The 18149-nt window shown below is 41.6% G+C and overlaps 1 non-coding gene across 1 annotated transcript; it reads right to left on the minus strand.

Moving 5' to 3' along the window:
- Nucleotides 1-17640: 17640 nt before the first annotated feature.
- Nucleotides 17641-17712, minus strand: trnam-cau (transfer RNA methionine (anticodon CAU)). The gene has a single exon. It is a non-coding gene; the product is annotated as a tRNA-Met (tRNA).
- Between the last annotated feature and the right edge of the window lie 437 nt (nt 17713-18149).

Genomic DNA, 18149 nt, shown 5'->3' on the forward strand with positions numbered 1-18149 from the left:
TCACCACATGTCCAAACCATCTTATCCTCACTAGACCTGACCATATATTGTTCCACAAATTATTGCCGATAAACGATAAGGAAAGTGGAAAGTGAACTCCTTGTCATTGTGACACAGCACATAACCAAATGTGACCTCTGTTTTTAACCCATCACCAAGGTCAGCAGGGGGCACTGTGCTCAGGAATCAGTGTGTGGGGACGGTGCCCTGCTCAGAGCACCTCAGTGGTAACTTGGCAGCTGGTGGACTTGAACCTTAAACCTTCCAGACCAAAGGCTACCACTAATATTGTCAACATTAGTTTGAGAAAAAAACACTAATTTAATGATTAGTATTAAATACATCATACGCCAGTACACACGTTCTCATATTTTGTGGTGAGTATATGTTTTACAATTCTCAAATTCCCAACAGTGCCTGAATGCCCCTAACATTTCCTATGGGACCCCCGATACAAAATAAATATATTTGAAGGGCTGCTGTTTGTACCAGACGAAGACTCAAGGTTCAGTCACTTCTTTCCACAGGTCCACACAGTAATTCCAGGTACACTATCTAAACCCCTTGGTTCTTATGACAGCTGCACATCAACCACCCAACATTCCCGACATGCCTGTCAGACCCTTCACATCCTGCATCGTCTCTGTGACCTCAGGGTTTCAATATTGAAATATTGAGATTCTTCCAGCGACTGAGAGGAATTTACCATATTACTAATTCAGTGCGGCCGCGTTATTCCGACGGTTCTTGCCGTGACCTGCTCCTCCTGGGGAGAACCGTCCTAATTGCGTTCAGTATATCTGTGCTGTAGAATTGGTAAAAAAAATCCCTGATGGGGCAGAAATGAAAATATCAATAAAAACACAGCCTAGATGAACTTTGCTCGTGGCAAAACAGAAACCCTGCTCCGGACCGGCTGCTGAGGTTTGTAATTACATTCTCTTGAATAATTGAAATCACTGTCCTGAGGCTGTAAGTCCGAATGTTCAATATTACATCATTTTATATCACATATTTTACATGCAGTGGATTCACACGGAGGATTCCCTGATGGCACGGCCAACGGTCGATGAAGGTGATGGTGATGATGATGATGATGGTGATGATGATGATGATGATGATGATGCCAGCTGTGTGTGATATGTGCAGGTGTCACTCCAGGGGCCTCTGTGCTGCGGGCTGTCACACATCATGTGTGTAACAGGCCTCCTCTAATCCGAGTTGACTCTGCACCTGAGCGTGATGTGCCCGGCTGTGGTAGTTATCTGTGCACTGGTCACTCTGCACCCATAAATTGCCTGTGGAGTTTATGGCAGCAGTAGCAGAGCAGGGATTGTCAGTTCATTATCACAGTAGTATAGCTTTCTCTTTTCATGACGCCTGCTCTCTCAGCCAGGATTTATCTCCAGCTCTGTGGATATACTGTATACTCTATGTATATACAGTGCATCCACCGCATGTGTGTGTGTGTGTGTGTGTGTGTGTGTGTGTGTGAGAAAACTACTTCTTCCAGGCAGTCAATTCTGGAGCGGCTAACGTACGATTAGGACCCGTATCTGAGCTCCTAGTTCCTGGGACTGTTTCAGTATTTGCATTAACGCTGGCAGAGGTATTCGATGTACAGCAGGTTAATGAAGTTTTTACCCTCCTTCTTACAGCACGTTGTTCTTCCTGCACCAGTAGCATCAGATGCTGACCTTTTCTGCCTCTTATCTCCTTCTCGCTTAATTAACTCCCAACGTGGGCAGCACCTTTACAAGACTATAAAAACGCTTGCATCATTATCGTCCTGTTCGCTAACCTGCCGTGCCCTAATATTCCTCCCTGTTCTTCTAAGCGTCAAATAATGGCTATTTGATACACAACTAGTGGGTATCTGTGTGTACAATCTCCATAAATCATTAACCTCCTGTGCATATATTATTTTGTCTGAATTTCAACCCACAACTGTTTAGCATTTTGTAACATAGCAACAAAAACATCAGTGATGACGAGGACCACAACAACAGACGGGTCATAAGGACAGAGCAGGGGTCGTCAACAGTTTGCAGACGGGTCAGGACAGAGCAGGGGTCGTCAACAGTTTCCTGTACCATGGACCAGCGGCAAGGATGTGTCTTTGTGTGAGTTAAGGTGCCATGCAAAACAAAACACAATAATATGCATCATATATGATTCAATTATGACATATATATAATGTAAATATAATGATTATTTTATATTATGCAAATCTAATTTAAGACTCTTTGACTTTATTTTTGTGTCTTTCTCTTTTCTCAATCATATATTTTGTTGAAGCTAATTTTTTTTTTCTTTCTGTGCGTCCCACTACAGGTCCCCGACCCAGAGGTTGGCAACCGCTGGAGTAGAAAATGTATGTAATTTACAACTGAACCTTCCAAAAGCAATACGGACAACAACCAACAACCAAAGGTCAACAGGAAAATGAATAATGTCATTTTTAATTATAGGTGGCCTTTGCAATAAATATACATAACATTTTTAAAATTAATACATGCAACCACAGCCAGCCACTAATCAGTGTCATCTATTTTTAATGCAGACCAGAAGTCGGTGATTTATGTCACTGTAATTGCGTCAAACTATTTTAACCTTTAATTCAAAGATTCCTTTTGTCGTGGAAAAGTCAAATAAAGCCGCACTTCTGCAGAAGTCCTCTGTTCACAGAGGCTGTGTTTCTGTTTCTTTTATTACAGGGATCATTTCTTCCTCTAAGAACTGAACAGTAGCAGGATCTTATTTATCACCTGCACCAACAAAGAAAAAAAAAACGACAGCTTCAGACGAAGCTCTGACTGCAGCCACAAACATCTCAAGGTTCACTGACACTGATGTGAAAAAGCAATCTCTGCGGTCACAAACAGTGACGTTCGCCAAAGTAATGAAAGGAGCGATGAGATACGGCAGAATAATTTACAAAGTCAATCTCAAGAGTTATAGAAGAAAAAAAAATATGAAGAAATGCAAGTTGGATTTCCCATCGTGAAACAATGTTCGAGTTCCCGAGTGAAAGACACAAACCTGGGTGACTGACTCACCAAAGTGTATGATATGACCACAGCACGCGGGGACTGATGGAAACTTTACAGAGTAACCTTGAAACAGGAACCAGGACTAAAGAAAAACATCAGAACTCTGTTATAAACGCCTGTCTCTCCGGTGTCCTTCGTCCTTGTTCGTCCCAATGCAATTACAGACGCTGCAGCCTGTGTGATGTGCTGATCTCCAACGCAAATTACCCAGAATAATACTCTGATTCAATTGTATGAAACACGTCAGAGGAAACCCACGGTTCACTTAATGACCTAACTGATGATTTAGAGTCCGAATGTGATTCTAAGCCAAAAGATTTTAATCGCGCTCAGCAATTCCGGGGGAACATCCATTTCCCATGCAGACTGTGTGTGCAGTGTGTGTGCAGCGTGTGTGTGTGACCTTGGTAATATGCTCAGTCTCACACACACACATGGTCATGGTTTCTTTTCAATCTCCTGCAGGATTGAATCCACACAGTGACCCACAGTTCAAAGGAGGAGATGATTGCTGTTTTAAATATGTCTCATTATATACACAGTGAAGGTAACGTTGGCGACTAGCATAACTCTGAGGGGCTAACCCTTCCGCCCCTGCAGGGGGGGTTCTTTTTTTTTACAACCCCATCAGTCAGGGGTCTGAGCGGTGGCACATATCATCATCACTGAGAGGCTCTGACATCAGACTGACAAGAACGAGCCACGTCTGTGTGTCGTGGCAGCAACACTGTTGCCTCAAAGAGCTCCTGCTGCTGCTGCTGCTGCTGCTGCTGCTCCTGCTGCTGCCGCTGCGCCGCAGCAGGGTTTAGATGTTGGTTATATCTGAACGAGTGTGTGGAGCAGCACGCAATCCTCCCTCTCATGGTCAAACAAAAACAACCTGGCAGGCAGTTTCTCCCTGTGGAGCTCTGCAGCAGCAGCAGCAGCAGCAGCAGCAGCAGCAGCAGCATCACGTGTACGTAAACAAATGATGGAGCGACATAAATCCTGCAGAAAACAGGTGAATGTAAATATATCTTCAGCGCCCATTAGTCTCTGGAGATGCAGAGAGAACACCCTCACACATCTCCCCCCCCTCACCACACACTCTCTCTCTCTCTCACACACACACACACACACTGCATAAACTATTGCTTTCGACAGAGGAGAGGACCGCTGGTCATATCCCATAAGTAAGTTGGCACAAGGTATTACAGCAGCAGAACTCATACATATTTTAATGCCTCTCCAGGTGCTTTACAGCGAGACACTTATTTCTCCAGTCACACCAGGGGATAAAAGGCAGCGATCTCGTGCATCAGGCTCACGCTCCTATTGGTTTCTCCGTTTGCTTTGCTGATCAGTGGATGAGCTCCATCACTGGCCACAAAGCCTCCTCAGATAAAAAGGAGAGAAAACAGAGACTGTCGGGGGATTATCTCCTTCAGGTGACCTTTCTCAGACACGGGGAGAAAAAAAAAAGAAGAGAAAGTGAAAAAAGGCTCTGAAAGGCTAAGACACATAATCTTGTTTCCTCTTATGGCGAGAGCTGCACTATCCTCACAAGTGTATGGACCCAGAGGACACACTGTAGGAGGACACGGCTCTACTCAGAGACACTCTCAGATTGATTTTTGACAGATTTTTTTCCAGGCTGGACAGAGTAAATGCCTCACTGATTTTATTTTACCAGGGAAGGTACAATAATGGGGCCGCATGGGTGGAAAAGTGGTTTGAACCCTTGCCTAACAGCAAAAAGATCACCAGTCCAAAGACACGCTAATGGACGAACGGGAGACAAAATGACCGTAGGAGTCTCATCTCAAGGAAAGATTTTCAAACTTTCAGATTCATATTTCACTGTAAGAAATATTGTGAAATATTATGTATATTCCACACAGTATCAGTATCAGTATCAGTAACAGTATCAGTATTGCTTCGATATCTGTCAAAATTTCAGACCTTTTGATCCGATACCTTAAATATCTTGCGACATGTTGTAGACAAAGACATCACCTCAACAACAGAACCTGAAACGAAGGTATCGGATTGATGTCGGTCTCAGCAGATACTTCAAGTTGCAGTATCGATGTTTGGACATAAAAATGTTGTAGTAGTAGTATTGTAGTGTTCATTTAGCTGAACAACAGAACGACATCTTGTGTGATAGGTGTTGTTAACAAACGGTTTGATTATGAAGATGTCGTTCTCTGGGATCCTCCTGTCAACACTAATTATAGTCACTTTTTTTTTTCTATTTTGGGTTGTACCTTTGTAATTGCCAGATTGTCTGAAACAATCGTCCGTCTTGCACTGAGGCGTGGGTTCTGTAAAACTAAAAAAGTCTCTCAGTTCATCCAATGATAGTTCCCTCCATCTCGGCTCTACCCTGATTGTCCGATCTGTGTGGTTATAGTTCTATGATGTCTCTTATCTCAGCTCTTCACGATCGTCCGATCTGTGTGGTTATAGTTTTATGATGTCTCTTATCTCAGCTCTTCACAACTGCATATTGATCTGCTTTGAGAGTCCCAACATTACGTTCTCTCAAGTTTAAATAAAGTTTTTTTCTCTGTCCTGCGGCTTCAAACATCTGCGTCACCATCTCCACACACAGTACTCACAGAGTACTCCAAGTTTTTGCTAACATGTACACATACTGAAGCACGTCGATCAGGCCGTAATAAATGAACAAAACGCCCTGGTAGGAGTGAGTAAGTAAGACTGTTCTGACATCAAGGCCGGTTTATACTAGAGGAGAATAAATATCAGTGACGTGTGTAAAACCTCACACAGGAATTTGCATTCAGACTGAGACACTGTCTCCAGTATCTGAGCCCAGCACTCCTGGCCTCCAACTCTCAGCTCAATAAATATGGATATGAGAGGAGATTTATTGACAAAAGTTGCCGTACAAAGCCGACGTGCAGGAAATTGGCTGTGAAATATCGCTGCTCCGAACGACCGAGATGCCCCGTTGTGACAGACGTGATGAAATGATTTCTTGTGCCATCGCAGGTCTGCAGCCTAATTAGCCCGCTAATGCTGCCTTTATTACCTGGCTTTGTTTTTTCACCTGCTCCCACAGGGAGACGCAGAGGCAACTCTTAGAAGAAGCTAAAGCAGTAGCTCACGAACAGCAGACGAAACGGCACAGTCAGTCATGTGGCGGTGAGCCACCGTGACTCAGTTCCATCGCTCACGCGCATTTGCATGGCTTATATGTGCAGAGGGGCAGCTAATGTAACAGTGCACTCTGACTGTGATCAGGAGCAGGTGGGTAATCTGAGGAGAGGGACGAGCGCCAGGGTTTCTTCCACCCAGCCTCGACTCAGTGAAGCGAGTCTCCACACTTTGTTCATCAGGCCCAGGAATAGCTTTATTATGAGCAGCCCTGCAGGGTTTCAGATTAAAGCCCGGTTGCAACAGCAAAGGGGACTGGAAGTGGACTTTTAACCCGACTTAAACACATCCATCCATCACACACATCCAGCCAGTGTTAAGAGGTTAGGTTGCATTTACAGGACTGACACGGAGACCAGAGACAAGTCCACAGCTGTGCTCAATAAATCTCCACGGCTGACAGCAGCCCAAAGCCTTTTCCCCACAGTTTTACTCGATGTGTAAACAAACTGCCCAGTGTGTGACCAGACACACTATATTAGTACACGAGAATTATAACCCGCTTCTCATTTCATTAAAAAAAAAAAATCCTGTCAGGAGGGTCCAGAGGAGGAGAGATAACAACCATATACACACATATATTCAGTATGTGTATACTGTGTGTATTCAGTGTAGTTTTTCAGGCTGTGACCACTGACAGAAAGCAGGGACAGTACTTTGTACTGAGAAGCTAGTAGTTATAAGGTCGTTGTGCAGAGGTTCTACTTTGGTGTTCAACGGTACTGAAGAACACAGTTGAACACCTGATACACAGGGAGTCCTCTATGGCGTTTCGTTATTATTTACGATGAAGGGAAACAGTTCCAAACTGTAGAGGACAACAAAGAATTCAACAGCTAACTTCATGTCAACTTCATTGTTGTTCACTTTGACAAACTCTATGTAAAAGCAATTCATGTCAATTTCATTGTTGTTTACTTTGACAAACTCTATGTAAAAGCAATAGTTTTCTCAACCAACAGCTGCTGTTTTATTTACATATTTCGTAGGTAATATGAATTTGTGGAATTAATCAGATTGAAACTTTACACAGCATACACACATACACAACATTAAAGCCACCTACCATCCAAACTTAACTGCTCTTATACACAGTTGGTTTGTTATTTGCACACCTTGTCGAAAAATGTTTTCACAGAAGCACCTTGAGCTTAAAATACCATCCTAACGACCAACATGCATTTGTAATTAATCAGATTGAAACCATCCTAACGACCAGCATGCATTTGTAATTAATCAGATTGAAAATGTTAACCTTCTGACAGCCCAGATATTATTGTCATCTTCTACACATCAGCTACACTTTTCTTTTTAGGGCCGTACCAGGTTCTGTATCCGTTCCTGGTAGACGCTCAGCCAAAGTCAAAGACCCCTCTAATTCCCCTGACTCTGATTGGTCAGTGATGACTGTGTGTTATAATGGTCAACCAGAGACACATTTATCAGGCTTCGGCCGCAGAATCCTCTCTCCCGAGCTTTAAACTCCAATTCTTCTACAAAGGCAGGACAACACAGCACCGCAGCATGTCACAAAATGTACTGCAATTGATCTTTTCTCACAAACCTCCAGCAGGCACCGTCCCTCAGTGCCCTCAGTTTTCTAAAAGAAATCAATCAAGCTAACAATACTGTATCTGTCTGCAGATATTCTGTATGTTCGGCCTGGCATTTATTTCACCTTCTAAGGTTGAATAAGAAAACAACATCAAAAGTGAAAAAACTAATTATTAATTGTTAAGTGTCAGATGTAAAACAATAACAGGTCTAACGTCCAAGTCTGCCACGAGATTATTTAATCTCTACGTAGTGGAAAATAACCCATAAATAGGAACACCTTGGCCTGGTCCCCAGAGACTACTGCTACGTCTAAGGCCTGATCTGCCATGACAGGTGAGGCATGACCTTTAACCCCTCAAGACATTACTTGAGCATCTAAGCATGTCATAGCGTAGGATGGTAGAGGTTAGGAGTGAGTTTGGGGGGGAGGACGGAGGGTGATGAGAGGGGACAGTGAGGACTGAGGTGGGGGATGCCTGGTGGACATGGTGTCTTTGGGGGACTCACAGAGGTCAAGCAGTACTAGTGGTTATTAAAGAAGCCCCCATAAAATGCTCTCCTGGTTCGTGATTACACTGTCAAGCTGAGGGAGAGGGGACGCGTTGGGGAGGAGATGCTGGGGGATAGCTCACAGATAAAAGACACATTTTTTCTCTGAGCTGCTCCTCTGAATAAGAGCAAAGTAAAATTTGCAGTTTAAGCCAAGCCCATAATTCAAAAACCCCTGGCACTTATATTCAAGGCAGCAAAGCAGTTTTCCAGCCGTCCACTATCAAATACGCTGCAGCAGTAGGTGACGGAGGTGGAGCGGTGGGAGCGGCTCTGGCCTGCAGACTTTAGTCACTGTACGCCAACAGTACATGTGAAGCTTGAAAACAGTATTTTCTTGTCCATGTTGACAGATTAAAGTGACACATTTCCTCCTCAGTAGTCATGAAGGACGTTGATAGGCGACGAAACCCTCAGGAAAAAGACTGTGGATTTTTTCATGTGAAACATAAATGCATGCAATTTATTCTGCTGTCAAAGGCCTGTGATCCACGGAAGGCACTTTGACATGGTCACTAGGAAATGGCTTCAGGGAAACAGCCACTGAGAGACACCACATGGACATGGACTTATGGGGTAATTTAGCACTGCTACCACATGGAGCAGTGAAGAGGACATTATGGAATGAGGTTTCAAACCAGTTCACTCACTATTTATTTAACAAAGATGTAGTTTTCTAGAAAGTATTCACAACAGGAAATGGGTGATATTTGTTCTAGTTCTCACAACAGGAAATGGGTGATATTTGTTGAATGCAAATAAAACTAACCTTTTAGAAATGCACCATATAACAACACAGTGGGGAGTGTGTGCATGACTACAGTTTTAAAGCTCTGTTAAATAAGAAAGAGCTCCAGTTTACACACAATTATTACACTCCAACATGGTCGAAAAACTTTCAACAAGAAAAAGAAACATTTATTTTTGTTAACTAGCTCTAATAATCACAGCAGAGGAACCACAACAAGTATGTTAGCAAGTAATAGGAGAGGAACCACAACAAGTATGTTAGCAAGGTATGCTAAGCTAACCTGAGCAATCCCCTAACAACGGTGGTAACAAAACTGTTTTAGAAAAAAAAAATTCAAATAAATAAATACATTTGAATTTACATCATGGGATTTTATACTTGAGTTCTGTGTCAAAAACAAGACTTTATTTTGGAATTGAATATGTCAATCAGCCACTGCTCTACAGCACTCTGCTACGCTAAGCTAATGACCATTATTATCCCTTTACTTCTTGTATTTTAGATTTACAGTACAACAAACTACTTTGTTTTGATGATTTGCTACATTTGGTAGTGATTGAACTCTTAAAACGAATACATTCTGACTTCCTAAAAATTTAAAGTAAAAAAATAAATAAAAAAATTGTCTGTGACCCAGGACTTGGACTGGTTTGTACTGTAGAGGAGAATCCTCCATGTTACATCTTTCACTGAATGTAATGAAAAGTGTAAGTAGGTTAGATTAGATTGACTATCATAAACCTAGTAACACAATGGTAATCTAACTCCACTCTGTTATCATTCATAATCTAATCTCATCTCTCTGCAGGTCTTCAAGTATCACAGGGCTGGCAAAAGCAAATGTGATATATTAGGCTTTGTCTGCGGGGTGGCACGGTGGGACAGATGTGAAGGGCAATTTGAGGACGGCTCGGTTTCCAGGAGAAAACAGGCTATAAATACAGAGCGCGGCAGCAGAAGTCCAGACCGAGTCCACTGGGACAGAGATGTAACCTACTGTGAGTGAGCTCTTCACACACAGCGGCCGGAAACACTCCGCTGTATAACTTTATTAGGCTGCTTCTCAGGGCTTCACTGTTTGTTTTTTTATTTTTTTTATTTCCTGTCCTGGTTCACTTATATCATTTATAGACTCTTCTGGTGCCATCGTATCTCTAGCTGTATTTTCCCTCCTACACTTTATTTAACATCACATCAGAGCAGATCCAGGATCGTGGTCGTGGTCGTGGTCGTGGAAGACTAATGGCAGCAGCAGTGTTCAAACCACACAAGTTGAAAATTACAATGAAGACCGACCACTGGTACTGTTTAATGATTATGCATTTTCAACACCCCAGAGACAGACAGTTAGGAACGTGGGCCGGCATTCCAAGGCTGGGGAATGAATTGACTTTTCACTGCACGGCCTCAGTTCTAATCGTTTCCGTGTTGCAGACTAAGTTGCCCAAAATACTTCATCTCAGCACAATGGGCAGTGCAGTTGTACAGTAGGATGCATATCATTCATGATAATTTTTATTATCATAATATACACAAACAAACATTTGCATTTTAACCATCATGGTCCTTACAGCAGTGACCGTGTGTGTGTGTGTTCCACCAAGACCTGCATGTGGGATTTCACTCCATGAATTTTCACCGTGAGACGTAAATGTTTTCCTGCATGAAAGGTGGCCTGTCTCAAACACATCTTCTGGTCCTGGTTTGAGCAGCAACAACAAAACGCCAACAAACTTTAGAGACGAGGAGACCGAACGTAGCAACAAACAAAGAAACCCTGCAGGTTCTGACTTCATTTGTGTTGCCTGTGGTTGTCAAAGAATACCGAAAAATGAATATTTCAACGTATTTCAAATGTTTTAAATTCCTGTGTCAAAAAATGTCTGAATATTCCACCCAGTAAAGGTCTTATTTTTAGATGAATTAATTCCTAAAAGACTTTTTAGGATCCACCAAATCCATGATCATGGATGTTATCACTCTCATCAAACAGTGACACTGCCAAATTTTCCATTTCCCAAACCCATCATCGGTGGCAGTAACACCAGAATGACCAGCAGCCTCCAGTGTTGACCGTCTCCATGGTTGGTTTTTTGTTGAATGAAATCATCTCTTTGCTCCATTCTTTAAATTATATTAAAAAAAAAGCGAGCCTCAATGGATGGTTCTCACCCCGTCCCAGTTTCTCTATGGCAGGTCACTCTATCTGCAGCGGCCTCACAATTTCTCTGGCTCTTATCGCTGCTCTCTCCCCACTCACACAGGATCTGTCAGCACACAATCAGGCCAAGAAGGGAGGAGGTCACCTGCACTGGGACACTGATGTCTCGCTGCGCCTCCGCCCCAGTAACGATATCCTACAGAGAGGAACACTCACGAACAGGAACTGTGAAACCACCATATTCAGTAGTCACGTGGCTCTATCTATGGTTCTGTGAAAACATTAAACTGTCTCAGTGCGGCCATAAGATAAATAATAAAGTAGGCTGAAGGGTTTTGGTCATAAAAGAAATGACAGAAAAGATTGAGAGTCAAAGAAGTCTACTAGGATGTTTCCATCGTTTTCACGTTTACTTTGAGTTTTATGAGGTATTAATCTCATGTACATAAATATTACATCACTGTGCTGGTGGCTCCATACTGTGAATGTGCACAGCAGCACTTTGATATAAAGATATACAAAGTCAAGCATGCTAACATGCTAGCAGAAATGCAGTGCATAGTTGCTGCTGAAAATGCAGAAGTTGAAGGTGAAATTAGCATGTTAGCTCGCATTTTAGCGTCTAGGCCATTAAAAAAATTAAATGGGCAATAGATTAAGGTATTTGGAAAACCTAATGTAGTAAAAATGATTTGGGAAAGTATTAAAACAATTTCAATTGTCAAGAGTACATATTTGTTTCTGTTTAAAGACTAAACCAAAATGGAGACATTTAGTTTCTGCTTTAGCTTATGTAAAAAAAATGAAGTTACTCACATGACTAAAACACCTAATACTTAAATACTTAATTAAATTAATAATGATGCATCACCTTTGGATATTCATTCTTTTAGGGGCAGATAATCTGAATTCCTGACCACATTCACTTCATTTATCCAGAATACCAATTTAAACTCTCTCACCCTCTCTCTCTGTCTCTCTCCCTCTGTGATCTCCATGTACAAATAGAGTAGAATATCTCCACTTTTTAAATTGCCACAAACAATCAATTTCCCATCAACATCAGAGCCGCAGCCAGTCTCAGAAATGTACACTGTCACCTGGAAAATGCTACGGTGACAGGCCATTAAAGAAGAGTCGCTTTATTCCGACTGTGTCACCGGCTGATCTGCCTCAGCCCGGTTGAATCCGGCCTCTTTGATTGACACGGCCGGCACAGGGCTGACCAGTGCCCATTGAAGCAGCTCTCCCTCTCAGCTCAAACTGTCAGGGACAATTACAGAGCGCTGCAGCTGCCATCCAGCAGAACACGGCTCTCGTGTCTAATACAAACACGCTGAGCACGGAGACATGGACGGAGACAAACCTGGAGACTAGCAATAAGACACTTCACCAACCGAGTGTTTTCTGGCACACGGTATTCTGCTGATGGGTGTAAAAGTCACCATTCTGGGGTAAAAGAAAAGATTTTCAGGGCAGCAGCAAGGATTTTTTTACTCTAGTTTACGCTTAAACCCCAGGTTCCTCGGTGCAACTGGGTTCATTTTTAAAGAACCGATGACGTGTCCCCCATGAAAAGAGAAGTACCAATGGAAATCAAGGGGGCAGTGTTGCGCACTATAGCTCAAATGTGCCTATAAAAGTGACAGCAGAAAGAAGACATTGACAGATTTAGTGATGTCATAGTCCATTGCCGTCTCTTGATTGGACCTCCTTCTGACCTACTCCACCATGGCACTTTTGTTATGAAAAAAAAACAAACAGACATCATCCTGAAATCAAACACTGCCCCTAGTGCCTGTATTGTGTTACAACAATGCTACATGTAAGGTACATATGGAGGTCTGTTTACAGCGGTCTTTGAAACATACATACCTATTTAGAAGCATAAAGGAACCCCTCCCCCCCCCACCACCACTCTCCTACCACTTAAGGGTTAATGAATTATTCTTTTTTCATATACATTAAATCTTTTCGTTGAGGATAGACTCCGGAGAATATGGTGACCTCTAGAGGGATCCTGGTTCAATGGTCATAAACCGAAAATTGATTTTCAATTTGTATCCATTTCTGTGTGTTGGCTTCACAATATATGATGATGCACTTCCTCTGTCCTAACCACTCAACATCCTCAGTGTTCTCTTCTCTTCTGCTGCTGTGTTGGTAAAACTCTGAAAAGATCAACTTTCTGTACGTAAGTGAAAAGTTTTGATGTTAAACAAAATTAGCATAGAAGCTAATAAAACACTGTTAATGGAAGAGACGGCAGAGATTTAAGGAAGTGCAGTAACGGTGGTGTGTCAGTCATGTACACAGTATTAATGACTTACTGTAACTCCAACTAATGTAAACCACAGACACAGCATTCTTTAGAAAACATATGTATTAAATGCATTAAGAATTCAATCACTGCCTCAGTCATTGTTAATGATCAACTGCATTAAGCTGAAGTGGAATAAATGTGTTTCCTGGATCAATAACCTTAGACTGACCGTCTTCTGTTCCTGTCAGTTTGCTCTCAGACACAGTTTTCCAAATTGTTGGCCCAGTTTCTAAAAATGCAATTAAAACTATTGGCTCGTCATCTGAGCTGTTGTGTAATTTTACAACTAGCAAAATAACCCCATGGCACACGTGGCTACTGAGAGCACTGTTTTGGCCAGTCAGGGTTGTTGGCAGCTCATTTCCTGATGTAAAATTTTGCGAGAGAATTGTAAATGTAGACACATGGTCTGAACATGTTGTCGTCTAACATTAGTTTGAATCTGCCCACTGATGTTGTGTCATAACCAGGAAACCATACAATGGGTTAGTACAGAGAGAGAGAGAGAGAGAGAGAGAGAGAGAGAGAGTGTGATTGACATGAGAAACTACAAGGTAAGTACGGTGTTAAACTTAGTCCAAAGTTCAGATCAGTTCAGATCTTATTTATATCAACAACCAAGAAAAAGCCAGCATATATCTGCATATATAAAGATATATTTTATATATATATATATATGCATACATATATACACATACATATATGCATGAATATATACATACATATACAGATGTGTACGTATACATAAATATATATATTAGTATGTTTCCCCCAAGGGATACATATATAGACATATATACATACTGTGCTTAAACAATCCATATTATTATATATACAGTATATACATATATATATACATATATAGACATATATACATACGTATACATACATATGTGTGCATGTGTGTGTATGTGCCCTCTGTCTACATGAAATCAAACACAAAATAATGTGTCATTTATTACTGAATAAACATTATAGAATTATGGATCTGGTTCTGCTCAGTTATTTAGAAACCACTAATTAAAGTAACTGAACAACTCACAGCAGGAACAGCAACTGGAAAGTTGTCGTACAGATACTCATGAACAGTATTCCCTTGATACGTACGTTGTGTAAATATTACAAACTAAATTGCTCCGATTCCTTCTCAGGACAACTACAGGTCAGCAGGTTCAACTACAGGACTGCCAGTCAACCTTTCTCTCCATGCCCTCGAGAAAGACATTACCATTTGTGAAAACTATGCCACATAAAATACCCTGTGGCTAAGACAAAGAGCGCCCTGTTTGTATGAAAAGCCAACTTATGTAAGGGATAATGATAGTCATGAATGATAATTACAAATGTGCCATCTTGTTGAGCTGTCATCGCCTAAGCAGCTTGTAACCTGGGGTCCTGTTCCATCACGCAGCGCCTCTCCCTCCACACTGAGAGATGTTTGTACCTGTCCTCAAAGAGAGGAGCCTTTCACAACCTGGACCCGGCCCGAACCCAAATAAGTCAAACCAACGCTCTGTAATCAAAGTCCCCGCTGCGTTTATGGCCCAGTGAATCCAGAGAATGGACGGTTTTTTCCTGTTCCCAGCATCTTTGACAAGAACAGACACAGCCCGCTGCTAATGACAGCAGAAGCAAGCATCGGTGATGGATGACTGTTGCTAACAGCAGCACCTCACCTACTGCACTGTTGGCAAATCCTCTCGTGACTTTATCAATAATTTAGCACATACTCAGACCCCATCCCGTTTCTCATCGTTACCACTACACCTTTAAAAGTTGCAGACATGAGTAACAAAAACGTGATTAGCGGATTTTTTTCTTTATCTTAGGCTAATCGACTACTGTTTTTTATCATGTTGACAGTTTTCCTACAATTAAATTGCTTAAAAAATTAAAATTGTGTCATGTCTATAGTATATCGCAATATATTGTATCGTGGCCCCAGTATCATGATACATAGCGTATCACCAACACACACCTCTGGTATATTGACTGACAACTGAAAAGAGTACACTGGAAACATTCAGTATTTACAACTCGGGAAGTCAAAAAGTTCTGAGATGTCACCATCGTCTCACCACGCGTTGTCTGTCAAGTTTTGTCATCTTACCCTCGTCAAATGTTGGACAACTTTGGAAAATATTTTAATAATACTAAAATACTGGGAAAAGCATTTAGCTCAAGGTTTTTGCCAAATTATTTTTTCTTCTTGAAGGAACATTTCAAAGGAAGACAGCCACCATTAAAAGAAACATCAAGTGAGTTCAGACTCAAACCAAGGACATGTAAATGGATGGTTTGTTATCGTTACGTTCAAATTGTATTCACGCTCTTTTCAGTATGACCTTATGTGGCTCGCTCTGCAGTCTGACTGTATGAATAATATTGTACTGACGTCACATCTGGTTCTTTGAGGACAAAACTGATACAAACTCCTGCAGCTAAGACGGTCTGCTCCTGTGTAAACAGCAGATGTGTGTGTGTGTGTGTGTGTGTGTGACACCCCCCGAAAGAACAACGCGACGCTGACGCATGCATCGCGTTTCATCAGTCAGAGGCCTCATTGGTTGTTATGAGCTGTGTCATCTCAGGGCAGCAGACCTCCTCTCACCACCTGGTTTGTGAGTCACAGAATTCACATTTTGGCTGCATGATGTTCACACCGGTCATGTTCAACACAGACGTTTTCTGACTGATGCTCATTCTGTGTCAGCAGGCAGCTGGAAACACTATCTCGGCTCCTCCCCCCCCCTTTTTTTTTTTTTTTTTTTGCTTCACTCTTCTCTCATCCTTTGGCCCTCATGTTTATCTCAGTGGTGAGAGTCTCAATGGACTCTCCCCATTAGCCGCACTACTGGCTCCCCACTTGCTGTGGACTCCTTTTAAATCAGACTGTGGTGAGAGTGTCGCCCCAGGGCTTTTTGAAACTGCATCCTTACCATCCTTATATCCATCATTCACCTGGAGTAACAGGAATCTAATGTCCTTAGAGGAAAAAAAAAAAAAAAAAAACCTCATTACCGCACCGTGGTACTCCTGCGTGGTTTTAAATTGTAATTGGAAAAAAAATGTGAGTTTGTTATCAAGTTTTCACCCGAGCAAAAAAACGCAGGGAGAGATGCACGCGACGTGTCCTAGATTAATCTGGGATTAGGCTGATCGGAGCCAGGCGGCTCCGTGTCACCAACACGGTGAAGCTCAGAGGAGGTGATAAACACAGAGCGCACCACGCCGAGTCTCTCACCGCGCCACAATATGTCAATGTTTACACTCGCTCCAGGCCATTTATTGGGAATCCTGTCTTGCATAATCAGTTGTTAATTTGACTCCGTGCAGCGTGTTTCACCTGACGAGATAAAGATCCAAACAAGCAGAACAAATTATTGCTGGAATTCTCCGATGTTATTAATTGATACGTTGATGTTATGTTGATATGTTTTTAAAAAAAATATTACGGCTGTTGAATGATTACATTATTTAATATTATCAATCACAGGTCAGCTGTCAAACAATCATGATTAATTGACATAAAATTATTATCAATCACAGGTCAGCCGTCAAACAATCATGATTAATTGACATAAATCAACCTAAAAACAAACAAAACAAAGCATATTGACGGAATAAAAAGCTAAATAACGGCAGGTAGATGTTTGCGTTTCAGACCATAAGCTAATGATGCAATTAATAATACGCTAATACGTCAAGAAAACGTGCAAAACTATGATAGACTCTTCATAGAGTTGGTGGAGTTTATTATTTATTTACTTTCCCACAGCGTGTGCAAATAACACAATAGGCTGACACTGGAGTGTGATGTAAAGTGTGAGTCATTTTGCTTATGCGTCAAAAATGTTGGATTAATTATAGGGAAAACGTAAGGCGTACTGTAGGAAGAGATGTTTCGGTTTCTTTTTTTTCCGATTACAGTAGAGCTGGGGTGAAGAATAAGTAGATTGATATAGAAGTGATTAAAACATTATTAGATGTCAATCACTGTCTAACCCAGTGACCATGGAGGTACAGTATTAGACAGATCAATTAAACTTCATTAACCCTTCAGGAGAACAACGTAAGTCCACTATAGCAGAGGATGGTTTCGATCCATCGACCTCTGGGTTATGGGCCCAGCACGCTTCCGCTGCGCCACTCTGCTACAGCACGCATGATGAATGCAACTATGCAGCTACATGCAGTTCATCAAAGCACCCTAAAGATGAATGAACAGTTTATGTCAAGTATATTCAGTCCATATGAGTAAATATATCTACGTAGGTTGAAGACACGCTAAATTAGCATTATATCATTTAGTTCTTGACAAAAACACTATAAAACTAGTTATCAAGCATTGTTAATAAAAAACACACAGGAATTCTATTTAGTTCTCTCCTGTCATTACACATTAAACTCACCATAAAGTCACATAGTGTTTGCACAAACAGCCATGTCTGTCTACTACTGTGTATGTATGTTTTATACGGCCTTTTTTTCCTCCCGGGGGAAATCAGCCAGGAGAAAACAAGGAGAATAATTTGTCAATAATTGAGAATAATTTACAGCTGAAAGTACGGATATTTCTCAACAATAAAACAA

This window comes from Cynoglossus semilaevis, chromosome 1, assembly GCF_000523025.1.
Source record: "Cynoglossus semilaevis isolate Cse_v1.0 chromosome 1, Cse_v1.0, whole genome shotgun sequence".
Lineage (NCBI taxonomy): Eukaryota > Metazoa > Chordata > Actinopteri > Pleuronectiformes > Cynoglossidae > Cynoglossus > Cynoglossus semilaevis.